Source organism: Miniopterus natalensis, chromosome 3, assembly GCF_054644295.1.
Source record: "Miniopterus natalensis isolate mMinNat1 chromosome 3, mMinNat1.hap1, whole genome shotgun sequence".
Taxonomy (NCBI): Eukaryota; Metazoa; Chordata; class Mammalia; order Chiroptera; family Miniopteridae; genus Miniopterus; species Miniopterus natalensis.
The window spans coordinates 28,854,732-28,882,682 of NC_142083.1; the positions used below are offsets into that span (position 1 = coordinate 28,854,732).

Below are 27,951 nucleotides of genomic sequence, written 5' to 3' on the forward strand. Positions count from 1 at the left end.
ACTTCTTGCCTAGACAGTCTTCATAATCCATTCTTAATTACAAATGACCATTTCCCCAGCCTCAACACTGCAACCTTGCTCATCAGGCATTTCAGCCCTACTCACACTGAGCCCTGTCTCAGGCTGTCGCCACCTAACCTTCAGTTCCCTGCCCGCCTAGTCAGCCCTGAGGCTTCAGGCTTCAGCTGGGAGGCGCGAGATGCCCTTCTTTGTGCTCCCAAGACACCTTCCTACTCATCGGTAGCATTCACCAGGAACAGAAATTCTCACTACTTGGCCGCCAGTCCTAGCTGTGAGCTCTCCGAGAATGGAGGCTGAGAGTTCTTAGCAGAGCCGTTGCTAAGCGATTTGAACGAACGCCTGAATGAATGAAAGGCATCGCGCGGGCAATACAGATTCTAGAGTGCGGGAAAAAGCAGCGCACATGCCCGGTTTTTCACATCTAGATAAACTGTCCACAAAAGCTTTTCTAGTGAAACATCAACCAGTATTAAAATAAAGTTAACTCACATGTGTTCTTACGAGAGGAGGGTGATAACTCAGGTATGTGGTTAAAGATTGTTTAATGAATAAATAAATGAATTCAAGTTTAGCTGTTACCAACGTTTTCCCCGGTAGAACCTTTATTCAAACTACTAACCAGCTAATTTCAAACAGTACTTTATTTTCTCCATCGGAATTAATAGTGTTATGACCCAAAGATTAGAAGCCGAAATGGAAAAAAAAGCTAGGGGCTGGATGTTTCATGGGTCACCTATGAACCTATGACTAAATAAGGATATTGACTCTAAATCAATCCTTCTATTTAAAATTAAAAAAGAGGAAAAACTAATAATGTAGCTTTACCAGTCACAAACATGTCTTCCAATTTAACATTTTCTTAGAATTGTGTTACAGAGACTCTGCACTATAAAGTTTAGAACAAATACTGGTAAGTAGTTAAAATAATTATATTTTTGCAATTATATTACCTATTAAGAAAAATAATTATTAATAGGTTATGAAATGCTTAATATGGGATATTCTAGGGCCTTTGATGTTTTTCTTTGCAGGTTGTAATATAACATGTTGTCCACTAGATGGAGATCATTTTCTTAAATAAGGAAAATCTATTGTAAATAAACTTGAAGACCTAAACTAGTTCTTAAGGCTCATGGCAGTATGGATGAACCTAGACTTATGCTGTCAGACAGAGAAAGACAGTATCATATGATTTCACTTATATGTGGAATCTGAAGAACAAAATAAATGAACAAACAAGATAGAAAAAGACTCATACAGACAGAGAATAGACTGATGGTTGCCAGAGGGGAGGGGAGCTAAGGGACTGGGTGTAAAAGGTGAAGGGATTAAGAAGTACAAATGGGTACTTACAGAATAGGGAATATAGTCAATAATATTGTAATAACTGTGCACAGTGCCAGGTGGGTACCAGAAATATCGGGGATCCCTTTGTAAAGTACATGATTATCTAACCGCTATGCTGTACACCTGAAACTAATACAGAATAATATTGAATGTAAACATTAATTGAAAAATAAAATGTAAAAAAGACTTATAAAAACAACCTCTTAAAAATTATCCAAAAATTAAAAACTCACGATTTATAGGAATTACAGAATATCTACAAATTTATATTAATCTAAAAATACTAGTACTGTTAGCTTTACAAACAGATTGAGAATGAAGATCTAAAGATGGCCATTGATGTTTCATTACACTTTTATTTAAAAAAAACAACAAACCTTGAGAAGCCTTAATTTAATTTCCATAAATAATAATGGAAAACCTATTGTGTTAGGGTAAGGTAACAACAGTATAATTAATGGTCTGGGAAATCTCTCTAAATTTTGGTAACAAGTTTACTCAGAATACAGTTTTTTGGGGGAGGTGGGCCCAGAGTCTGATGCTATTTGCATGGTTGATTTCCATTATATTAAATGATCCTATAATCAAAATTCCTTATCGAGAAAAAGTAGTACAGTAATATTACAAATCCCTAGGCAGAAGCATTAGCAAATGCTAGTACTGGTGAATGACTGTATAGAAAAACAGTCTTTGCATTATGAAGGATTCAGCGAGTAAACTTTTATAGTTTCTCCTACAACCTTAGGTTAGGACTTAAATACATACAGAGATTTAAACATAGCACTTCTTGCCCGGCTGGAAGTGGTTCAGAGGTTGGGCATCGACCTAGGATCCAGGAGATCGTGGTTCGATTCCAGGTCAGGGCACATGCCCAGGTTGCGGGCTCGATCCCCAGTAGGGGGTGTGCAGGAGGCAGCCGATCAATGACTCTCTCATCACTGATGTTTCTCTCTCTCTCTCCCTCTCCTTTCCTCTCTCTGAAATCAATAAAGATATATTTAAAAAATAAAAACAGAAAAAGATGACAAAAAATAGCACTTCTCTACAAGGCAATATAACATGAAGCAACAGAGAAAAAACAAAACATGACATATCTGTATTAAATATTATATAAATATTAAATTACTAAATTGTGTTATATAGGCAAGCAGAGAATGTGATTTAGACAACGAATGTAAAGGCAGTTTAAGAAGCTGAAGGATGTGTTTCTCTGAAAGGCAGATATAATATCCAGACAGAGTAGAGCTGGGTAGGAGCCATAGACTGAATGTATCTGCCTCTCAAAATTTGTATGATGAAACCTAATTCTAAGTGGGATCTTATTTGGACATGGAGCCTTTGGGAGATGATTAGGTCAGGAGGGTAGAGCCCTCATGAATGGAATTAGTGTCTTATAAAAGAGGTCCAGAGCTCCCTAGCCCCTTCCAACATGTCAGGAGAAGCAGGCCCTCACCAGGCACAGAATCTGCTGGCACTTTGTTCTTGGACTTTCCAGCCTCCAGAACTGTGAGAAATAAATTTCTGTTGTTTATGACCCACCCAGTCAATGGTAATTTGTTACAGCAGCGTGAAAAAACTGAAAGAATGGGAATAAGGGGTGTGCAGTAAAAGTGAAGCACTAAAAGCAAACCCCAGAAGGAGTAAGTAAGGCATGTGCATAAAACTGGCCACTTAGTGTCTGGCTCAATTTGAAGGTTCACATTAAATAATAGTAGGGACCTATAAAAGTGGCAATTTCATATGGTTCAACCTAATAGGTGGGGCTAAGTATGTTTATGGAAAGTTAGGTAAGGAGTGTCAGCAGAATCTTATTATAAAGAAATATGTAGAGAGATACATACCAACTTTTAACATTGATCTCTCAGGGGAGTGAGATGGGGAATACTGTTAACTGTTCAGTTGTACACTTTCAATTTGTTTTATTTGAGAAAATAAAACACATTGATTTTGAAATTAAAAATAAATCAACAAATATAAAAATAAATAAATAAGCCAAAGCACTACTCCCTCCCTCACCAAAAGGTTTACTTATCAATTCCTTTAAATATTAGAACTAAGGAGCTCCCCTTGGGAAGGGCTGGGTGTAGGGCAAATCAAGGCAATGCATCTTCACGCGGGGAGTAGTAATCTCTGAGGAAGATGATGCTGATGCTGCTGATAACCATAATGATGATAATAATATTAACTTTTGGAGCCCTTTCCATGTGCCAGGCATTGTGCTCTGTGCTTTAGATACTTTTTCACACTGCATCCTCACAATAGCCGCTGAAGTAGAGAAGTGGCTTTATGTTAACTTGCTGACCGGCTATTTCAAGTCAGAACTCGCCTGGAGCCGGCTACTTTTCCATCGTGACAGGTGAGCGAGGTGTTTAAAATTACTGTAGTTAATGTAAATGCTGACACGAGTTATCTCGTGACCAGTCGGCACAGCCTCCCATTACCATTAGCGACTCAGCTTCGTCGCTTGCCTGGGACTTCAAACGCTAACTCTCTGAAAGTAACATTCTGATCAACTTATCGATCAGGCGTGCCGGCCAATTCCGGGATGAGGCCTGAATACGACCACTGCTGTCAGATGGGGAAGGACCGAAGAATGCTCTGTTAGGACGGAAGTTAGAAAAAGTGGCTTAAATGTCAAATCTTGGGTCTGCGACTGTCTGGCCTCAGGCTGCTGGGCGAGCTCTCGGGCCCTTTCTAAGCCTCTATCTCCCGAGGTCTAGCCCGAGGGCCACCCTAAGGATCAGAAGAGAAGAAAGTGGCCGGCTGCCTGGCGGCGGCAGGTTCCCGGTCTGCAGCAGCTATCGTCTATTGTCGCTGGTGCTGCTGCTGCTGCTCTCTCTCTCCGAGGGGGACTTTCGGGCTAGGTCATGCTCTGTACCCGAGGGCGCAGCTCTGGGAGGAGCCCGAAGGGAGCGGTGAGAGAGACAGGGAACTGGGGCTGGCCAGCCAAGTCACCAGGGTCAACCCTGACAATCAGCGAGGCGACAGATGCCGGAGCCAGGTTGTTCTGAGAACTTCAGCTGCTTTTCCATCTCCACCCTGCTCCGCAACCCCAGGGAGATAACCCCGGGGAGAGGGTGGAGACTGTTGGTTTTTCTCTAGATATTCTCACCCAGGAGAAAGAACAGTTTCCTGCTAGAAACTGGGGAAGACGCGGAGGTAGCAACAACCTGGGGGGGCCTCCACTGAATGCAACGAGCAGGAACAGCCCTTTAGACCTTAGGTCTCTAGCAACTGGTGTACCCTGGGGACTTCAAGTGGAAATTACACTGCTATTTATTTTCCTGCGCCTGAATCTCCCATGTATACTGAAACCCATGCTGTTGGTTATGTATAAAACCCATTTTGGTGCTTGCCACTCAAGGGGAGGGGGAAGGCTCGCCCCTGAGCTTAACAGAAGTGTAACCCAAGTTGGATAATTACTAAAAACATGTTTCTTTCTCTTTATAATAGTTTATTCATTGTTATTGATACTACAAAGCTATGAAACCTGTTCCTAAGTAATACCAGTGATATCTCCCATTCAAGATTTCCCTGAGGGTCAAATGGCTTCTCTGGAGTTAAGAAAAACTGCTCCTTAAAATTCCCCATATTAATATCTACTTTGCTCAGATTATCTATAGAGGTGAGACTGTGGAAAACAGTATTTTACGGCGATATGCACAAAGGGCAATCTTTCCCAATCAATAAAAATCTGCATCTCAGGTTTCAATAGGATACCCCGAGGGGCCAGTTAGCCCCTGCGGTGAGTTACACGGGTAAGTGAGGGGCGCAGGCCGGCGTGCACGCTGGTGTATTTGCACAGGGACTGACATTTAAGCACAGGAACACTTGACCCTTTATTTTTCCAGATGGATTTTATAAGCAAAAGCCTGGAACAAAGGCGAAAGGTGTATGCTTATTTGTCGGTAAAAACGTCAGGTGATCTCTGGAAACATTTGTTTCTGACTCATCAGTGATGCTCCCAAGTAACATAAGGCAATAAAGAGCTTCAAGGTGAAAATGACAGCCCGAGTTTCATATTTGGACTAGAAACCAGAAGGGTTTCTGCCAAATGAGGTGGTAGAAAGCCAGTTTTTCTGAAAAACATTTATTAGATCTAAAATTTTGAAAGCGCCAAGCTAGAATTGTTTTCTTTGACATTTATAGATTACTTTTTAATGATTGTCCTAAAGGAAACTTTTCTTTAAGAAACTCTGCTTAGAAAGGGATCCCATATGAGCCCTCGCGTGGGGCTGCGGCGCGGGCGGCAGCGGCAAAGCCTGCGGCCAGCGGATCCAGCCCTGCTGCAGCACGGCTCCAGAGTAACCGGCGGTTCGAGTCACAGATATGCAGTGTTTAACTTGACTGCATGCCGACAGGGGAAGTGTCTGTTCCGTATTTGTCGTAGCCTCTGGTTTATATGAAACTTTCGTTCAGGCTTCTCTGTGGCTGAGAATACAAGCTCCGTGCGCTCCTTCCCTTCCATCCCGCCTTCACCTGTGGATCGCACAGTTCGAGCAGTCAAGTCCCCATCTCCTGGCTGGGCTGGACCCAAGGGTCAGATGCAGCCCCCGAGGACTCACTCGGTTGTATTTTTCTACCAACCATCTGCTCTCTGAGACCACTTCTAAACTGTTATGTAAGGTGTCCCCCCAAAAATGTATATGCACATTTTCAATAATGATAAAGGCAGTGCTTATTAAAATACATTTCATTTTCAAAATTGAGCTATCAGCTGTTAAAATGTGTATACATTTTTGGGGACACCCTGTATTTCCAAAACGCAGTTTTCCTCAACACCTGGCTTCATCAAGCTGGATCCCAAAAGGTGAACATCTTTGTTAACGGGGTGGGGGTAGGGTATTTCTGAATTAATTAATTAATTAATTAATTCTGTGTTACATAACTAAAATTGCTTTGATAAGCCCAAACTACAACACTGATACTTAATGATATGCCCCCTACGTCTCCCCACACACACATTTATTTTTTATGTAGCAGACTGATCCTGCTAATATGTAAATCAGATCCCTGTGAGTTCCTGCTTACCATGCCCCAGTGGCTTCCTATTTTATTCTTGGGGCCTAGAGCAGGCCATCCCAAAATATTCCACCATGGCATTCTCGGTTGCTTTGAATGAAAGTTACCTGACTAGTAGCCCACGTCAGGAGGGCACCCTGACCCTCCCTTAACTCCTTGAGTGCAGGAAATAAATCTCCCCTGTGAAAGGTGCCCTCTTGCTTGAGGGGGACTAATGGAGACACCCTGGCTGCCGAAGTTACGGAATCCAGGGCAGGAAAGCTGACATAAACAAAGTTTGTTACTCCTTTACTAAATTTACTGTCCAAAACCTAAACTTTGTTTAGATTTCTCACTAATGAACACCCAAACATAAGTGTCCTTGTCCTGTCATCTTCACAAATGTACTGTTTGTCTAAAAAGTATAAAAAACTGGCTGGTTCATCACTTCTTGGAGCATCATTTATAATCTCCTGTGTGCACATATCAAGTGGGTTTTCTCCTGTTAATCTGGTGTCATGTCAATTTTGTTACTTGCCCAACTGTAAGAATTGAAGAAGGGTAGAGGGGACAATTTCTCTTTCCTGACAATACTATGTCCTCACAGTGGCTCAGGCCCTCCATGAGTAATGTGAGCCCCTGAGGCCTCTCCCATCTCATCCTGTGCCCATTCCCTCTTGTCACTGCGCCTTAGCCTCTTAGCTCCCTGTCTGTCCTTTGAACACATGTGTATTCGTTCCCCCCCAGGGCCTTTACACTTACAGTTCCCTTTGCCTGGAATATTCTTTACCTAGATATCAGCTCAATGTCACCTTCATGGTGAGACAGTCCCAGGCTACTCTATTTAAAATTGTCACCCTAATCTCCTAGCTATTTCTAGCCTCCTGGTGAGAGGAACCATTGTGTACTATTGGTGGGAATGTAAACTGGTGCAGCCACTATGGAAAACAGTATGGGGGTTTCTCAAGAAATTAGAAATAAAACTACTATATGATCCAGCAATCTCAGCTCTGGGTATATATTCAAAGGAAATAAAATCACTATCTTGAACAGATATCTGCACCCCTCCCCATGTTCACTGCAATATTATTTACCATAATCAAGACATGGGAAACAACCTAAGTGTCCATGGACTGATGAACAGATAAAAAATTGTGATTCATACACACAGAGGCACACACAATGTAATATTACTCAGCTATAAAAGTAAGAAAATTCTGCCATTTGCAACAACATAGATGAAACTTATGGGCATTATGCTAAGGGATATAAATCAGAAAAAGTAAGAGAAATACCGTATGATCTCACATATATGTGAAATCTAAAGAAACAAACTTGTAGCTACAGAGAACAGATTGGTAGTTGACAAGGGTTGGAGGATGAGGTATGGGGGAAATGGGTGAAGGTGGTTAAAGGTACACACTTCCAGTTAGATGAATAAGTTCAGGGATATAATGTATAGCATTATACATTACAGTATAGCATTATACATTATGCACTATAGTTAATAATACTGTATTATATATTTTAATGCTAAGAAAATAAACTTCAACAATTCTCACCACAAAAGAGTTGTCACTACGTGAGGTAGTGGATGTTTTAACTAACCTTATGGCGGTGATCATTTTGCAATATGTACATGTATGAAACCACTACGTTGTATACCTAAAATCTACATAATGTTTTATGTCAACTATATCTCAATAAAACTGGAAAAAATAAAGTCGTTATTAAAAAAATTAAATCACCACATTAATTGCCTAGCCTTTTCTAGCCTCCTTTCCTTTTTATTTTTTCCCCCAGCATTTATCAGCCTCTGCTAAACTATTATTTTGTTTATCTTACCCTTCTCATTGGATTGTAAGATCTATGAATGCAGAGGTTTTCTTTAAATTTATCTTTATTGTTGAAAGTAGTACATTTTAATCTGTTTTGTTCATTAACGTATCCCCAGCACCTAGAATAGTGTCTGATACATAGTAGTTGCTCAATAGATATTTGCATTATGAATGAATTAATGTCACTGGATGTAGCACTACTTACTATATCCTGGTTATTATTTACCATGGTTGCCTGTGTGGCTCTACTTCAAATGAATGTGATTATTTTTTATTTTGGCCAGGAATTACTTTTTGAAACAAAGAATTTTATCAACTAATGAGGTCCATTAGTTTGTCTGAATAATCATCTCTTAGAAAGCTGATGTGTTAAAAGGCATTTTAACAGGGGTTATTTTGACAATACTCCTCTGTCTGACCACCAATCAGCCATGAAATCAGGGGTGGGTTCCAGATTTTATGGCACATGAGGGTTATGACATTTGGGGAGTCTATTTTAAAAAATAATGCAAAATAATCCTGACTTTTGCAAATTTTACAAAACGTGTAACTATGTGAAGCTGCTAGCACCCCTCCCTCCTAGAGCTTAAAAATGGCCTAGGCCGGTGAGGGGCTTGGTCTTCATTAGTTTCACAGTAAACCTGCATTTGAGACAATGCTAAGCAAGAAAAACAATGAAAAGGCTGAAAATGGAAATGGAGAACCGTATTTTTTCCTAAAAGTAAATTATTAAGAGGTTATTTTTTCTTCATTCTTTCCTTCTCTCTCCCTCTCTCTCTCTCCCCCTCTCTCCCTCTCTCTCTCTCTCTCTCTCCCCCCCTCTTCCTCTCTCTGTCTCAATGGCCCTAATTTCCAAAGCTTACTCATATTTTTCAGAATTTTTCTTGCTATTTGTACATGTTTTTTCTTCCAGGTCAGTGACTATCAACTCGTCCTGGGGAGTAGGGAGTGATCCCACCAAGTAGGATATTAGGATCACCTGGCAGGTCTGCAGAGGGATGTGCTTCTAACCGCACCTGTCTCCACAATGATGATTTTCTGTTCCAGGGGGTGGGCTTTTAAAATGTGGTCCTCAGTCTCATCCCTAGCTATTAATGTATTTAGACTTATTAAGAATTAATTTAATGGTTTAATTGAACGAATAAAATTATTAAATTATGAATCCCTTGTGAAAATACTTATCATTTAAAATAGCCCGGCAGGCGTGGCTCAGTGGTTGAGCATCAACCTATGATACAGGAGATTGTGGTTCGGTCCCCGGTCAGGGCACATGGTGCAGGAGGCAGCCGATCAATGACTCTCTCATCATTGATGTTTCTCTCTCCCTCTCACTCCCTCTTCCTTCCTCTCTTTGAAATCAATAAAGACATATTTAAAAATAATAATAAAATAAAATAATATATATTAAGTAGATTAAGTCTAGGCAAGATAACTGAACAAAAACTAATAGTTCTACAGTTGCCTTGAAAAGTATAACTTAAACCTTAATCTTTCCCACTAATGCATATGAGACTCAAACTCAAACACCGTGGTTTTTTTCTGGGTCTGGACTCTCCCTCAAACAGGTCAGGAAACAATTCATACGCCCTACTATTAAATCTGTTTTGGAAAAGTGATATTACTGTTTCTAACCTCAAAGATCCAGGCAGCTGGGTTTTTCCAGTTCGGCGGGGGTAAAGGGAACAGAGAAAGGCTTCAGGGAGCTGCGCGGCCTGAATTAGACACCATTCCTTCAGTTCTACCAAAGTTTAAACAACGATAAGAATATTACCCTGTGACTGCCACAAACAATCATTTTCTTCTGCAGTTCTTTAAAAATACATTATGGAGAATAAAAATGAAGATCTAAACACCCACATCCAACAGCATCCCTCTTGTTCTGCTATGGGCACAGTAAGATTCGCTTTCCTTGTGATTTCTTACATTGGGTGAAATATACATGCTTACAAATTATATTTGTAAGAGGTCTTAAGACATTGGGATGGGCTGCCAAAGAGGCTGTGAGATCTATATCAACAATGATATTGAAGAGTAAAGATATTTTTCATGTTTCCTTGACATGGTTTTGTATACAATCCTGACTAAAGACAAATGATCTTGGAAAAGCACAGAATTCAATAATCAGGACCATAAACACGGCAAGTTCTGCTTGCTGTCTGCCAAATTTGATTCTCTGCTCGATCCTGGGCATATAAGAAGTCCTCTTTTCTATGCTTCCCTTGCAATTAGATTTGACCATGTAACTGGATGTGAGCAGGAACGTCGCATGCCACTTTCAGGACTGGCTCATAACTCCTCCCACGGGCTCATCTCTGCTCGTCTCAAGCCAGCTGGATGCCCAAGGTGCTGAAGTCGCGAAGGATGGTGGAAACACAGGATGCGAGGACCCAGGTCCCTCACTGAGAGTAAGGAGGAGAGCTTCCCTGTCCTCCTAAATACTACCCTACACAATTACTTGGAGAAAAATAAATGTATTTTTTGAGACACTTAATTTTGGAGGTTTATTTGTTAGTACAATAACACTTAATGTACTACATTACACCAAACCAAATTAGCATTACTGAAAGTATATTAAAGTGTCAAACACTGCACATTCAATCTACCTCTAAACTAAAAAAATAAGTGCCGCACAGAGGCCCAAGTAAAACCCACTATTTCTTTAATTCTACCATTTTCACACTTGGTTTAGCTTCCACCACCCCAATCCCCACCATTTTCCTTGGTTACATATATTTTCATTAAAACATTTCTTACCATCCAAGTGCTTAAGAGAGTTCAAGAATAAGTTTATAACCATTACACACAGTTGTGACTGTTCTGTAATGAGTGAAAGCCAGTCCATTTCTGTTCTGCCTTGATGGCAATCAGGAAAGCTGGGAACGCTTTTTCTGGAGGATCAGCTCAAACATGATCTCTTCTCTAATCATCTCAAGTTGCAAAGCGATGCCACTGCTGACCTCCTTTGCTTAGACATTAACTATATTTTCAAACTTTATCCATTAAAATTCCTTTCATTTTTATGCAATGATATATCTCAAATATTTGGATACAATCATCCATTTGTGCCAACTCATCTATTTTCTGGAGGATCAGCTCAGGCATGAAGCTAATGCATGAATTTATCTCTGGATCACAGAGGAGATAGGGGACTAGGCATCACCTTCCCTCAGGACTTGGATCCATGCTCCACTTGAGACAATGAGGTCTCAGAAGTATCAGATCCAACTAGGCTTGCCTTAGTAAGAATGGGATTCCAGGCCACATGAATGTGTACATTTCTAGGAGTATGGACCAGAGCCTATGGAAAAATCTAGAAATACTTCATAGTGTACCCAAATTTAAATTAGAAGCACTCTTTTTTTTTTAGCTCATTTGCAATGGAAACAGAGCCAAGTTGGTTCTTTAGACTGAGAATGCTGCAGGTTGAATCAGAGGCTGAAGGCCCTTGCTGTTCTGAACCTGTAGACTAAATGCTCTCTAGTGCCAGGTGTGCTTCTTAAGGAAGGAAAGGAAGTTACCTGGGGCATTATCTTTGGCTATAGCTTCTGAAATAATGAAGTGCATTCAGTTTGTGCTTCCCTTACTGAGATTCACTATATTTCTGGTATGAGAAACATTTTGTCACCTTAGAAATAACACTCAAATGATCAGTACAGCTGGAAGGTGATGGAGTAGGTCACAGAAACAAATCTACCCATTCTACAAATATTCATCAACCGCCTGCTGTTGCCAGGCACCACTGGGAGGGAATGAGGTTCATTGAGAAGGCACAGGACTGTAGTGATTGCATTGAGCTTCTGCTTCTAAATTAAAACGGGATTTTTTTTCACCTCCGGACAACCAAATTCATGGTGAGACTGTTTATAAATCCCATTGACTTGCCAAATCCAGAGCTAAGAAAAATGCATGATTGTTTTCTAATTGCATTTGACCTCTTCTCTAATCATTTTAAGCTGGAAAGCGATGTCACTGCTGACCTCCTTTGCTTAGACATTAACTGTGTTTTCAAACTCTACCCATTAAAATTCCTTTCATTTTTATGCAATGATATATCTCAAATATTTGGCTATGATCATCCATATGTGCCAACGCACCTATTTTCTAGATAAATCCTGATAATTCAACTATGTGTTTTTGTCTTTCTTTTTTCTTTTTGTAGAATTTATTCTGTATAATCTTGGCTCCCATTTTTGGATTATTTCCCATTTATACTCTTTTTAAAAAGTGACTTATGCCTTTTTAATGAGGAGCCCAAAATGGTACATGGAGTTCAAGTACAGTGTAAACAAGGCCATCCATAATGGGACAGCCTTTCGACTCAGCAAAGGCTTCTCTCACTGGCTAACGATGGTCATACCAGGATCCTCAGATACAGTATTTTCTAAAAGACACTAATTGTTTTGACTTCTGGCCTGTAAAATATTTAGTACTACATTGTACCTCCACGGCATGTAAATAGGGCCTTAATCTCCAGCCTGCCTATATAAAATGAGTACCACTGGTAGATAATTTAACTTGAAATGTACTTACTTTTATAGAAAATAGACCTTATAAAAGAAACTCTATTCTTTTTCATACTTTACTACAAAAGTCTAAAAAAGAATAGATGCCAGTTTTTTTAAACTTAGTTTGGAAGGAGAAAACCCTAACATGACTATATCCTTTGCTGACCTTTAAAATTTAATTTTGACCAAATTTTGAAAAGGTCTAGAGAAGGAATCCAAATCAGAGTTTTATAAACATTCATTCATGGTAGGGTCCTTTTTTGCCTTTTTCCTATCTTTATTACTTTAAAAAAAAATCTTAAAACCTGACTTCAACCTTCTCTTTCTTTGCCTATAAAATTTAGAACTAGAAATTAAATTTGACAAGAGGAAAAAAATCCAAACCACGTCTGTGCTTATTCTGCTCTTGGCTTCTTAGTACACAGCTGTCCTTTAAGCTTGCCATGTAATTATGAGTTTGAATTCCATGTTTGCCACTAATCCCACTAACGTACTTGGTCCCTCAGGCCACGTGGGAATAATCTCTCAGGGTGCCTTGGGTTTTCTGGCAATTGGCTGTGTCCATGAGCAACATCTGGGCCTCTAATGAGGAGTTGGACTGTGATGACCTGTCCTCTGGAAACAAAAGCTAACCCTCCCCAAAGCCTTTCCCTCCCTGCCTTTCCCAAAGCCCACTCATAGCCATTGTGCAGTGGAATTCACACAGTGACCCCGAACGAACAGGCGGAGGGGGTGGACTCTTACACCCATTTCCCAGAGAGGAAACAAGCTCAGGAGCCAGGGCCATGGTTTGCCTAGAGTCTCTCACTGATGGAAGTGGCCAGATTATGACTCTACCCCAAATTTTCCGATCTTTGAACTAAAGATGTAAATAAAAGATTGAACAATTGGATTAGTTTTAATTTAATAAAGCTTGAATCAAAGACACATTTTTGTTTTAATATATCCTGTCTAGCTGCCTTGAGCCCTGATCAAAACCTTTGCAAAGAACATGACATTTTGCTGTAATGAATGGACGTGTTTACCTGTCGCTAGATAATAGTATGACAAAAGCTTGAAAGGGATTATAGTAAGGGTCCTCCACTTTGGTAACCTTGTTAATCATTCCAACCGCATTGTAATGACATGTTTGGTAAAGGTTTAATACTACTTGAGGGGAGATACAGCAAACAACCTCTCCATTATAAACATATTTACATACATTACAGGCCACCTTTGCAAGACAAGGGGTTCCTATTTCATATTTTAAGGAGTATTTGAGAAAAAGGGAAAGTCTATTTTTATAACCAAAAGATAAGAATTTGACCTGCACTAGAGTACTAGTTTGGGAATTGGGAGCCTGGAGTGTGCTTTCAACTCTGCTAATAGCTAGTTCTGACTCTGGGAAACCTCTTGACTTTTCTGCAACTTAGTAATTTTATAGGTAAAATAAAGAGATTGACTACAAGTCTTTCTCAATTGCTGGTCTGCACACTACTTTGAAAAGGCTGTCCAGGCAATTCCATGCCCTGTCAGGGTGGGAACACTAGATTTCCTGATCTCTGAGGCCCCTCCCAGGTTTAACATTCCTGATTCTAACTGCACAGCACTGAACTCTCACCTGAGAAATCTCATACACATTTTGTCAAAACAAAAATATATGCTACCTGTAATGCCAAAAACATATCAAGCAAAATGTAATAATTCTCTCCTTCTTCAGTCTTGCATATAGGTAAGAGAATGTAGGTGTGAAGTCAGAACAAAGGTGTTTTTACTGTGAGATGCTAAGGACTGGAGGGAGATCAATGCCCTTGGGAATAACTAGAAACCTGAGCTATTTATTGCATAGAGTTAATGTTTTGTGGCTTCTGCTGATATTAAGATTACCTCAGAAAGATTATCTTTGGAATGGTAGAGATTAAGCTGCTTTTGGAAGGCCAGGTATTCCTGTTACCAAAATAAATACTGCTTAAGCAATGGCAAACATGGGAAACGAACCACAGAAGAAGGGTTTTCCCCATCTCTTTGCTGAAATACTGTTCGGTAAAGTAAAACAGGCAAATAATTTGGGGGGGGCGAGGGCAGCATTTAAATCTTCCTCATGGGGTCTGTATGTCAGTGCTAGAATTGCTGGGTGTTGATGTACCTGTTTCCCTCTGGGTGCTTCAAGCTTTGGCTGATACCCCGGGAGACAGTGTGGTCTTTAAGCTCTTCCATAGCTTTGGTAACAGTGATTACTTGACACGTCTCCTCATTGGAGACCCTACTACACGTAAAGCTCGCCTCAGCTCTGCTCTCCCCCATCGCCTTCTCCAACAGAATTAGAGCTGGTATCTTAGTGGATCCCAAAGGCAAAACCTCCCCCACAGTCCTAGGGTAAGTGATTCACTGTCCATGGGGACCCTACTGTCCCTCTCCTATGGGCCTTTTCCTAAGGCTAAGACAGTAATAACAGTAATAATAGAGAATGTACTGTTCCCAGCATTTCATAGCCATTGTCTCATTACTACTACTTTGGATGAAGAGACCTTACTCAGAGAAGTGAAGTGACATGCCTGAAGTTTGTATTTTTATCCATGACACGTCATTGCTTCTGTAGGACCCAGTGGTCCTTTATTAAAATATTGGTGCAGTTCATCAAGACCAGGTCCCCAAATGCTGTTTAGCTCCCCAAGTATCAAATCATAGCAGAAACTACATGGGCTCTGGAACTGAATCTGATTTGGATACACTCTGTTCCTTGCTAGCTCTGGGGCCTTAAGCAAAGCTGCTTAGCCTTTCCGAGCTTGAGATTCCACATTTGTGGAAAAGGGATCATAAAGCATTCACTTTTGAAAAACAAAATGGACTAATAAATGTTAGAGTGCCTAAGACAGTATTTTAAAAGTGGTATGTGTTCTGTAAATGTCAATTCCCTTTTTATTCCCTTGAAATACACTGGATTTTCCTATATATTTCTTTCTATTTTAATAAGATGGCCATAATTTGGCTCACTGCATGCATCTTGAGGCCAGAGAAGCTACTAATTAAATTATCATTTGCAACCCTTCCAGTTACTGAAACTAATGGCCAACACACAACTTCCTCAGTTCAGACAGTCCAACTAGATCTTTAGTGAAGGCGCTGGTATATTTATAGTTTTTATCAGAACAAAATTCTGTTATTACCTTGACCCCAAGACTTTTCTTTTATGTGGCTATGCCTTTGATGAAGCAGGAGAGGGTGTGACTTTAATCCTGGCTCCCGTCCAAAAGTAATTTCACTCCTATAAACTAATTCATTATTATGGACTATCATATTCCAGTCCAGGCCTAGGGCAGCATACCAGTTTCAGCAAGGTATGAGAGAGCTGAATAAAATGTTTCCAACAGACAGCCCTTTTGCCCCGAGCTCACCTATGTTTTATTTCCCTGCAGCTCTCCCAGCTTTCTGAATACCTGATGAGTGACATAAGTTTTATTTTGAAAGCTACTGTCCACCGAGTGCTGTGCCGTAAAGAAAGATGTAGTCAAAGGCATTGGGAATGAATGGCACATGTCTGTGAAGCACCGGTCTTTCAGCACAAGTCCTGCAGATCCTCCTGGGGAACTAACCAAGTGGTCCCACTGATAACAGAAGTCTACAGGCTACCCAAAGGTACGATGCCGATTTGTTTATGCTCAGGTCATTCTAATACAAGTCCATGCACAGAGACATCCTGTAGCAGAGGGTTTCAAATTCTGGAGATCAGAGATTCCTTGAAGAATCAAAGGACTTGCAAATCTTCAGAAATGTAAGCCTTTGGGGAAAAAATCATAAACATCACACACACGTTTGGCTATAATTCTAGAAAGTTCAGTATGGCCTAGTGGTTAAGCCTAAGGATTTTAGTGTCACATAGCCTAGATTAAAACTCTTATTCTGCCGCTGTATAGTTATAGATCTTCTGCAAGTTATTTAACCTCTTTAAATTTCATTTTCCTCATCTTCCAAATGGAAATAAAAACAGTTCCCATCTTATAGGGCCATTATGAGATTTAGATGAGATAAAGCATGCGAAGTGCTTGTGTGGGACACTAAGTGCTTTGTAAATTTTTATTGTTATTATTTTAAGGGGGTTACAGATCCTTAAAGCCTATCTGTGGACTCCAGGTTAAGAATGCCTATGAAACAGAGATAAAGTTCAAACCAATTAAGGACAATATACTTATCATAAAAGTAACAAGATCCTAGTAAAGTAAAGAGACTCTCAACAAAAGGGCATTAAACAATGAGGCCTGCTACCCTGCCTGGCCCTAGCAAGCAGGACAATGGGTCTAGTCACGTCCCCTCTTCTTCCTGAGGCGCACCAGCCGGTACCAGCCACAAGGACTTGGCAGCATTGGCTGCTTTCTGCACTGAGCACAATGGGTTCTTGGCTGCCTAAACCTAATGAGGCGATTGTTCTGTTCCTGACATATTCTCTCCAGGTCCTAGGTGTAAGAAAGGGATGTTAGAAGCTTTTAATGAGAGAGTATGAAAGCGCCCAGTTTAAGGACTGACATACAAAAACCTCTCAATGAGTGCTGTCTCTTTCCTTGGCTCAGGAGGAAGGGTAACTTGGCTTGACAAAATCATAGCTCTAGGACAAATTCCACTGACACTCAGGGGAACGTCTAAGTTATGTAGTTTAAGTAAATATGACCTGAAATAAATAGGCCTCTGCGAGGACTTTTCTTTTGGGATTATACAGAGATTTTGTTGGTGTAATGATATTTTCTCTTAAGACATTTGACTTGTGCTTTAAGGTACACTATTTTAGTCTAAGTAGGTTCTTTAGCCAAATCAGTACTTTTTGAAATGACTGAAATATTGAGCAACCAGCAATTTCTTTAGCTGGAAGTAGCCACAGGTTGAATAGCGCTTGAAGGTTCTGTATCGTATTGTTTTGTTCAGAAAGATTATCACAGAAAATGGCTGAGTTAAATTATTTTAATATATTCATTTATGTATTCCCAGTGCCTAGCACAGTTCTGATACCATGCATAAGAAATTAATAACTATTCATTGAATGAATTTGCCATCTATGGACTTCGTCATCCACTTAAAGAGATCTCTCTGTTTAACACAGGTTTTATTGTTGAAGCAGCTAAAGGGAATTAACTGTGCAAACACATGCTATAACTGATGCACGATGCAGGTTTTAGCTCTGCAGTGGCCTGAAGAACCCACACTTCCTAATGGAGTCCCTGAGTAGACAAGCAGCAGAAAATCACTATTTTATTTTCAACATGATTCACTGACACTAAAAAAAATTTTTCTTAATGTTTTAATTAATCTTTATTGTTGAAAGTATTACAAATGTCCCATTTTCCCTGCCATTGATCCCCTCCCCCCTAAACCCCCCTCCTCCAGGCCTTCCCCACACTATTGTCTGTGACCATAGGTTATGCATATATGCATATAAGTTCTTTTTCAACTGATCTTACCAAACTCTTTGGGTAGCTCCTGCTGCTTTTGATTTCAATTTAATTTTAACTCCAGTTATGTGTATGAGCAGGGAAAAGAGAAAGAGGGAAATATCTAAGTAAACAGAATTTAGCCATTTTCAAAGGTACTACAGGAAAAAAATCACAATCCATAATCCACCAATAATGCTAGCCACTTAAAATTACTTAAATTTGCCAAAGAATAATGACATAGATATGATGCCAATGACAACAATGGTAGTAAGAGTTAGCATTTACGGAGTATACACTATATGCTAAAGATTGTGCTAAATCCTTTTGAGGGTTTTATTTAATCCCCATAACAATCCCAGGTGGAGTATACTAGTATTTCCCTCCCCTCTTTATAGATAGAAAACTGAGGCAGAGAGAAGTTAAGTAAGTTACAGACAGATGTAGAGCTAGTGTCAAAGCATCAAGGTCATTCTTCGTCATACCAATATTTCCTCAGTGTGGCCTTAGACCATCTACCTCAGAATCGACTGGGGGTGCTTGTTAAAATAAATCGCTCCAGGTCTTATTCAGAGCTACTGAATTAGTCTTGAGGATGAAGCCCAGGACTCTGAATTTTTAAAAACACACTCATAGCATTTTTTATCTACACCACAGTTTGAGAACCACTCTCTGTGCAGCACGAATCTCACAGCATGCTATTCCTACATGAACCAGATTTAATACAATGATTCTCATGTTTACTGTAGAGACTCAACTTGTAAGAGTCAAAATATATCACCACATTTAAAAGAAACATTGAAATAGCCCATCAAAAATTGCCTCAACAATTAAAGTCATTTCAACAGAAAACCCAAACTTTCTCTACTGAATTGATAATATAAATATAACTGCTTTTGCCCAGGTTTGGAAGATAGATTTGTGTGCTACTCTGTCTCTTATATGAACCTTAAATCTTAATTTCCTACCTGTAAAATAAGAGTGTCTGACAGCATGAAATACTATAAGAATTCAGATTCCATTAAAAATCAATAGCAAATTTTAGATCTTTAAAAAAAGAGATTAACTATAATATTTCTTTATAAAGCAATTTTCTTTAAGTAGGTAAAAATATGTTTTAATAAATATTTGGCAATATAGTATGTACAGAAAGGCTTATAAATATTAAACTCTTTGACCTAGTAATAGCTTTCCCAAGAATTTTGCCTAAGTAATTAATCACAAATACAGATTAAGATTCTATTACAAAGATGTCCAATGTACCATTATTTATAATAGAAAAGAAAGGGAGAAAACTGCCCAACAGTTGAAAGAACAGCTAAATAAAACATTTTATTATTTGTAAAATGGATTCAATGACACCATCAGAATATCAGGTTTTACTAGAATACTAGAAGATATGGGGAAATGCTTATCCAAAGTGTTGCTAAATGCAGAATAGAAAAATGATATATATTGTCTTGATAGCCATCTGACACATGACAACAGGATATATATGGCAATAAGCATGTTTCAAATGTTCAATCTCTGTGACCCAATTCTGTCCATTCTCTATGTATGTATACATATATTGTGTGTGTGTTTGGATATGTTGTGTGTGTGTGCGCTTTAAAGTTATTCTGGAAATAAACCAACATGTTTTACTATGTCTATTATCCTGGATGCTGTGATTACAGGTCCTTTATATTTTACAACATTTTTTGTGGTTCCCGGTTTTTCCACAATGAACACGTTTTTATTTTGTATTTAGAAAAACATGTTATTACAAAATAATTCAATGAGGAGGTACTTCTGAAAATACATTTATGATGTAAAGTGAAGCATGTCAGTGTTACAGGCCTCGCTAACAAAGGGGCCTCTGAAGCACACCTCACCCGTGTTCCCGCCAACAGGGACTCCGGCGACAATTATGCTGTCAGGGGAGCTGCAACCTCAAATGCCACAATTATGAGCGTGAGCACAGAAGGATGTATTGGAAGTGACAGGCAATGCTGGCTTTGCCAAAATTATGGTCAAGCGAATGTGTGCTTTTGCCCAAAAAGGAAAGTAACGTGGCTGCAACTGATACGGTAAAGAAGTGGTCAAAGGGCCCCTAACTAAGCAACATCACAGAAGCCTCCCTGCAGCATGTTTTTCCTTCTGGGATCTGTGTCGGGCTCATAGACATGGAGGCAGCCAGGAAACTTATATGTTTACCTCTACTTTATTTTTATAACTGCACATACCAGCAATAGGAGAAAACATTTCTTTAAGAGAAAAATAAATTTGGCAATAAACCCTCTGAGTTTCTAAAAAATCTTAACCAACCAAAGCTTCTCCTTTCATGTAGCTGTCAAACCTCGCCTCATTAAAACTTTATTTTCAATTGCGTTTGCTTAGGTATGTGTGCACTACCTCAATCCTGGCTCTGCCAATAGCTTTGTGCCTTTGGGCAGATTTCTCAGCCTCTCTGCTTCTTGGTTTTGTCATCTGTAAATGTGGACAGTCCTATGCCACACAGGTTGGGTGAGAAATGAGAGTAAACTAGAGAGCACAATGCCAGGCACATTGTAAATACTAAATGCAAATCAACTTGATCCCTTTCGCCACAAGTTACGTAAGAGGATTTCAAGCCTCTTGGAAGCATTTCAAAAAATAAAGGAATGTAGTCAAACAAGTGTGTGTGTGTGTGTGGTGCATGCACACGTGCATTTGCTGAGACACACATATAGGTACATACACATATATATTTTAGATATCTTTAAGGCTGGAAGAATAACTAGTATCTGCTTAGCGACAGCATCGATGGACCTGGAGAGTATTATGCTAAGTGAAACACGCTAGTGAGAGAAAGCAAATATCATATGGTCTCACTTATATGTGGAATGTAATGAAGAAAATAAACTGATGAACAAAATAGATCCAAAGACATAGAAGATGGAACCGACTGACAGCTGTCAGGGGGGATAGGGGAAGGGGGACTGGGTGAAAGAAGGTGAAGAGATTAGCCAAGGAACATATATGCATAAGCCATAGACACAGACAAGAGTGTGGTGATGACCAGAGGGAGGGGGGCTGGGGGCTGGGTGGAGGTGGGAAAAGAGAGGGAAATGGGGGCATCTGCAATAGTGTCAATGATAAAAATAAAGAAAAAAATTGTAGAAAGATAAAAAAAGAAAGAAAATTCTTTATTGTCCCTGGTGAGTTCTGTTCCGGTGTCGATGCTCACAAGTCAAGGACAAAACTATTTTTCTACAGAGTCAGCTTTGTTTGAACAACTCCATGGCATCTATTCAGAAAGGTACCATATATATATATCTTAAATATTGAGGCAGGCCTCAGAACTTTCTTAAAGCCAATGGCAATAAACATGTTTCAACTCTGTTATGCTTCACTGTAGTCTCTGTGTGTGGTTAGGTTGTGAAAAAAAAGAGCTTGACCTTACAGATATTTAGAAACCAAAAAAATACACAGAATGATGTTAACTCTGTACTCATTATCCTAATAAAAACACACAGACATCCCAAAAGAAGAAGATGATTACCCATTAGGCCTTCTCTTTCTTATTAAATAATAGAGGCCAATGTCCCAGATCTAGTCAGAACCAACTCTGACCTTAATAAATTTGATATAACAACATATTACCAGATGGGGACTATGTTAACCTTATGCGATACTTCCAACCATGATGACTAACTGTTCTATAATTTTATTTAGGTGCTCTTATTGAGAGAAGAGTAACCATTTATGGAAGTATTCTACATGACTGTTCCTCTTTGGAAAGAAGGCCAGGTCTACATGCATGTCAACATACTAATAAAAAGTAAACACACAATCTAATTAGTCAACAATCTGGAATCACAGTCATTTTTATAGTTCCAAATGCTGATCTTTACCCAGATAAAGTGAGACTATTTTATTTCTTTGTTAGAACTCTAAAAATTAAATATTTATATCACTCAAATATATAAGTAAATACACAGCATAAGTGTGTATATGCATGTGCACACATGCATATGTTATGGGCTCAGAATCCAATTAGGTATTATAAAAAATATTTCAGTTATAAGCCATAATGCCTGTATTACACATTTTGACTGTAAAACTACCTACACTCACATACATATATACCCATGCACCATTATAGTATGGCTCTTTAAATTATTTTATATACTTGACTCATTGAGCATAACAGGAACCACAGTCTAATTGAAATAAATGCCTCTACCATAAAACTAAGTCAGTTAATTAGTGACTATAAAAGCAGTTGATTTATAAGACTATCCCATAGCCATGCTAACTGAGCTAATTAATGACATATGTCATGCAAAGCCTGTTAAATTAGTAAATGCTGTTACATTAAAAGGCACACAATAAACAACCTCTTTAAAACACAACATTGTGATGATTCAAATATTTCACTCAGATACATAATATAGTAGAGCAGATCACCTCTCAATTTCATATAGAAAACTGTCATACGTTTATTCTTTTATTTATATGCATTTTGAGAGTCCTAGCATATTAGCATATAGCACCTGTTCAATAAATAATATTAATGAAAGAAGAAACGAAGGTATAAACCTCTTACATTCTTATAGTAAAATATTTATGTAGCTAAAATCTAGAAAAAAGTAAAGAACTACTGTGTTCATGTATCCATTATTTTAATTAAAAGTGCTAATTTCCCCTTTAACGTCATGCAAAGGAAAAACAATTTTTAAGGTGTAAACATTATGAGTTTTCTATTTTGTCACAGAGTTCTCTTATGCATACACATTGTATACAATGATATTGTAGTGGTTCTAGCTCGGGTCACTTGCTATCTTTTTTTAAGAATTTATTTAAATTGATTTTTAGAGAGAGGGGAAGGAGAGGAATAAAGAGAGAGAAACATTGATGAGAGAGAAACATCATCGATCGGCTGCCTCCTGCACGCCCCCTACTGGGGAGTGAGCCCGAAACCCGGGCATGTGCCCTGACCGGGAATCGAACCGTGACCTCCTGGTTCCTGGGTCCACACTCAACCACTTAGCAACACCGGCCGGGAGATCACTGGCTATCTTAACAGAAATTAGAAGACTTCAGAGTACAAGCTGACGTTTTATTTACTTTTGACTAACAATCAATCTGAAATAAAGATAACATATTTCAGAAGTTGAGCTCTAAGTAAGTAGGCAATGTAGTCTCTAGAAATCATTTTTACTGTAAGCAGGAGCCAACTTAAGAGTCGTCCAGCATCAGTCTGGAGGTGGTGTCACCATGTCACTCCAGGGAGTAGAGCAGGGCAGCAGTGCGTGAGGTGACCTGACCTCTCGAGACTCAGCCGGACCCGGTTTCCCTACCCGCCGCCGCCAAGCCGAGCAAAGGGGGCAGACGGGCCAACCGCACTTCTAGTGACTAGATAATGACTTCCTGGCTTATTCATGTCATCGAGATTATAAACTGAGAAGTGGCAGCATGGCATGGGTGCAATGAGGTCCCCAAAGGAGCAGTGCCCGCCTGACACTCCTTTCCTTGCGCTCCCGCTGTCTGCCCTGGAGCCCGTGCTCTCGGCGCAACTCCGCGACGCCCAGGCCCAGCTCAGCCGGGGTCCTCAGCAACTGCACCGAGGGCATGACCAACAGTCGGCCACGTTCTCTAGTCATAACAGACATAAAAATGTCGAAGAATCTTGCCTCCCTTTTTGGACGAAGGAGAAAAACAGGCAACTGTGAGGTTTTACAACACAAAATTCTTTGTTAATTCTGTTGACATTTGGCAAATGGATTACTAGTTGCCTCATGGCAGCAAAATCTCTATTTCTGAAAAATGGTGCTGTGATTAGTCAGTGTCTTTTCCTCTAAAAAGAAATAATAGTCCTTCCAAAGGGAAAATGTATCATGACTTGAAAGGAACACATTTTATGTTGTAAGATATCTCCATATCTAAATAAAATTAAAAAATTAAGACTTCTCTTCAGTTATAATCATCTTTGTAAATTAATTTTTCAGAAATAGATTGTTAATAGGAAAGTTAACCGGATGTTAGAACTTGTCCTGGTAGCATCTTTGTTAATTCCATCATTCAATCCCTCTAGCCCCCAATACAGTTGCCATGAACAGTATATTCCTCATTCCCACAGCAGGATGTAAACAGTGATTGAAAAAATGTATTCATTGCTTCACCTATGGTTTTATTCCTCTGAAAAAGACTTTTTAGCTCTGGGGGAATGTCTGTTTTATAAATTTCTGATAAAACCAAATTATTTTACATTATTTCTAAAGATTTAATTTTTATAGAATCTTCTCTGCATCTTTTTAATGTATTTTTAAGCTAATTAATATTGATCGCTGACATCTTTTCCATTTTACAAAATAACTAAGTGAACCAAGAACTAAGAGAACTAATGTAATTTTCAAAACAAGGCTTGGTTAATATATGTTTTTAAAAAACCAAACTTTAAGGATTTTGACCATTTAAAGGGTGATAGGGTTTTTTTCCACCCTCTGGAAATCCTGCCTTCCAAGGCACCACAGAGGGAACCATCACTCCCTGAGGGTGGAGTCACTGAAGTGTGGATGAATGAATGCTTAGTGAATAAATAAGTAAATGCAAGAAGGGGTAAGGTGACGGGCAAATGAACGTGGGCACTTTTCTGTCATTAATATGGCAAGCTAACTTAACCAAAGGCAGAAACCAGAACCTCCTGGTGTGTTTAACACATAGCCATGAAAGGTTTTGTCTGAAATAAATAGAAAAACTCACACTGAAACAGCTGATTTTCGGGCACAGATGAAAGCAAACACAAAGTTTTTTCAGAGATACATGATAGATGCTGTGCAGGAAGCAACGAGTCCCTCTTTCAGTTACCAACACGAAGTACTTGGAAAGACCGTACAGGACGCTGAAGGTCTGCAGGCTGCCCGGCCCTGCGCCTTAGCATCGCACCGTTCATGTTCAGTTAGGTCACCCTCCTCCTGTTTTTCAATCCCACGATTCACCCAGATGCTCACCCTAGTCCTTTCCCTCCCTTTTTTGCCTTTTATGTGGATTGGTTTGTATAAAACATATGGGAAATATTTTAGAATAAGAACAAACTGTTTGTTTTTTGAAATGATACCTTGGCTCCTAAAGGTAGGAGAGAAGACATTAAATTTTGCCTTAACAACTAAAAATGATGTCACACTGGGCAGGTGGCAAGAAGATGGGATGTGTAGCACTGACCACCTCACAGTGCAGGATGACCCATACAAAGCACAGGTCAAGAAGCCCCTGGCCTGCCCATGGTTTGTCAGAAGAGGGCCAAGAAAATACATTTCTGCTTTTTTTACACTGAGTCATATTTTCAACTGGAAAATTAATCAGTACACATAGTAAAAATCTTCCAAATTAGTCTCCTTTCACCTCATATTCCCAAGCCTGCAGCCAACTCCTCTCCAAAGTCAGAAACTATTACCAATGTCTTGAGTGCACATGCAGAAAAATGCTTGCAGGTAGAAACATTTATTTATGTCAAGAGTCTTTGTATATTTATAGAAATGGGAATGTTGTGCCTTAACTGTTTCATTTAAAAATACACCTAAACAAGCCTGTCCAGCATGGCTCAGTGGTTGAGCATCAACCTAGGATCCAGATCGCCTTTCAATTCCCGGTCAGGGCACATGCCCAGGTTGCTGCTCGATTCCTAGCAGGGGGCATACAGGAGGCAGCCGATCAATGGCTCTCTCATCATTGATGTTTCTGTCTCTCTCCCTCTCCCTTCCTGTCTCTGAAACCAATAAAGGTATATTTTAAAAAAAAATAAAATAAAAATACACCTAGACTAAACTAATAATAATGCTGTTATTTAATAGAATTTTTTCAGCTTTAAAATAGAGAATACAGCCACTTTAGAAAACAGTCAAAAAGTTAAACATAGAGGTACCATTTGACCCAAAATTTCTACTACTAAGTATATACCCAGCAGAAATGAAAATATATGCCCATACAAAAGTTTTTACATAAATATTCATAGCAGCATAACTCGTAATAGCCAAAAGGTGAAATAACCCAAATGTCTATCAACTGATGAATGAATAAACAATATTTGGCTTAGCCATACAATGGAATAGTATTTATCCATAAAAAGGAACAAAATGCTGGAACACACTACAACACAGGAATCTTAAAAACATTATACTAAGTAAAAGAAGCTAGTCGTGAAGGACCAGAGGTTTTTTGATTCTAGTTATATGGAATATTCAGAACAGGCATACCTATAAAAACAAAAAGTAGATTAGTAGTTTCCTAGGGCTGAGAGTTGGGCAGGTGATGGGAGAATTGGGAGGTGATGACTACAGGGTACTTAGTTTCCTCCTGGGTGATAAAATGTTCTAAAATTGATGGTTGCACAACTGTTTGAATATACTAAAAATCAATGAATCGTACACTTCCAATGGGTTGTACACTATGTGAATTACATCTCACTAAAGATCCTCCAAAAAAGAGCAGAAATGTACTGACATACTATCAAGTGAAAATAATACACAGTTACACAATATTCCATTATTACTGTACATAAATTGTTCAATCGACCCCTTATTGATTGACATTTAGGCTGTTTCTAGTCTTCTAATTACATTTTGGACATATATTTTTGCCCCTACACACAGCATATAGGTAGAGTATATTAAAAAAATGGAGTTGCTACATTAAAGATAGACAATAAGATATATCCTTAAAGTAATGCAACAGAAGAATGAATACTCCTTAAATTTGTTGATATCGGTAGCAGCTGTTAAACTCCAATAGAGCTTAATTGCAATTGCTGGCAAAATGCATGTCTCTGAAAAAAAATTAAATGAAAATTTAGGATTTATCCATTCTCTGTTATGAGCACATTAAAGACAAAGCACAATAGGCCCTTTTAAAAGGAATTCAGACAAAACCCAAATGGTTTATTCTATGTAAGCTATGGAACTTGAGAAAGAGAAGCCTCCTTTTAAGAGCCATGAATTTATTTGAATTCATTATGTGCTTTTCCAAATGCTGTGCACATTGAAAGTGACCTTTTGGCTTCAAAGTAGGAGTCTCAGAGCAAAGGGATGAAGAGAGTCTGTTTCAATTAAGATAAACATCAACTCCCAAGACCCGATTAGGCACTTGAATTCCAAGAAGACAATGCTGTCATCGAAAGAAATGCAAAGCACCAGGGACAGCAGTGAATGTGATAAAATTTAACTGTGTGAGGTTTTGATGGTGCAAAGAGATATTCCCGAGTGTTCATGGAGCACAGGTGACGTTGGGATGTATTCCTTCCCTCTCTTCCTCCCACTCATTTTGGAGTTGTTTTTGCGTGATTCTATTTAGCTGCATTATCAGCTCTACTTAAATGAATATATCTGAGCAGAACAAACTCTGTGATTCACTATGGTCAAGGAATGGTAGTTATTAACTAACAAACTATTATGGTTGACAGAATTTTATATACATATGTGTTTGTCTGTATATATTAAAGTTTTAGTGTGAAATATACTATCAGTTTTCCAAAAGAATTAGAATTCTGTATATTTCACACTAAAACTTTAATTTCTTATTTTTGGTTGATATTATTGCTTCTGCCATTATTTTTTCTTTTAGGATCCACAAACTACTTGAGAACTTAGAGAATGAACACAGGATGATGGCTGTGAAGACGATGGGTGATGGGTTTTGGTTGACTCGGGTCACACGTGTATTTGCCGTTCAAAGGTGATAGAACACATGCATGAACCACTCAAGGGTGGCAGGGAAAAGAACACTACATATGTCCTGAACAGTCTTGCCTATCAGAATCTCTGTCTTTTGGACCACTCATCTTGTCACAGTGGGAACACCCTGCTGTCAGCTGAAAGCCAACATTAT

At 39.1% G+C, this 27,951-nt stretch overlaps 1 protein-coding gene across 4 annotated transcripts in view; it reads right to left on the bottom strand.

Moving 5' to 3' along the window:
- Window positions 1–27,951, bottom strand: part of PDE4D (phosphodiesterase 4D) — an 896,187-nt gene that overhangs the window by 177,690 nt on the left and 690,546 nt on the right. The gene's annotated exons all lie outside the window — the stretch shown is intronic.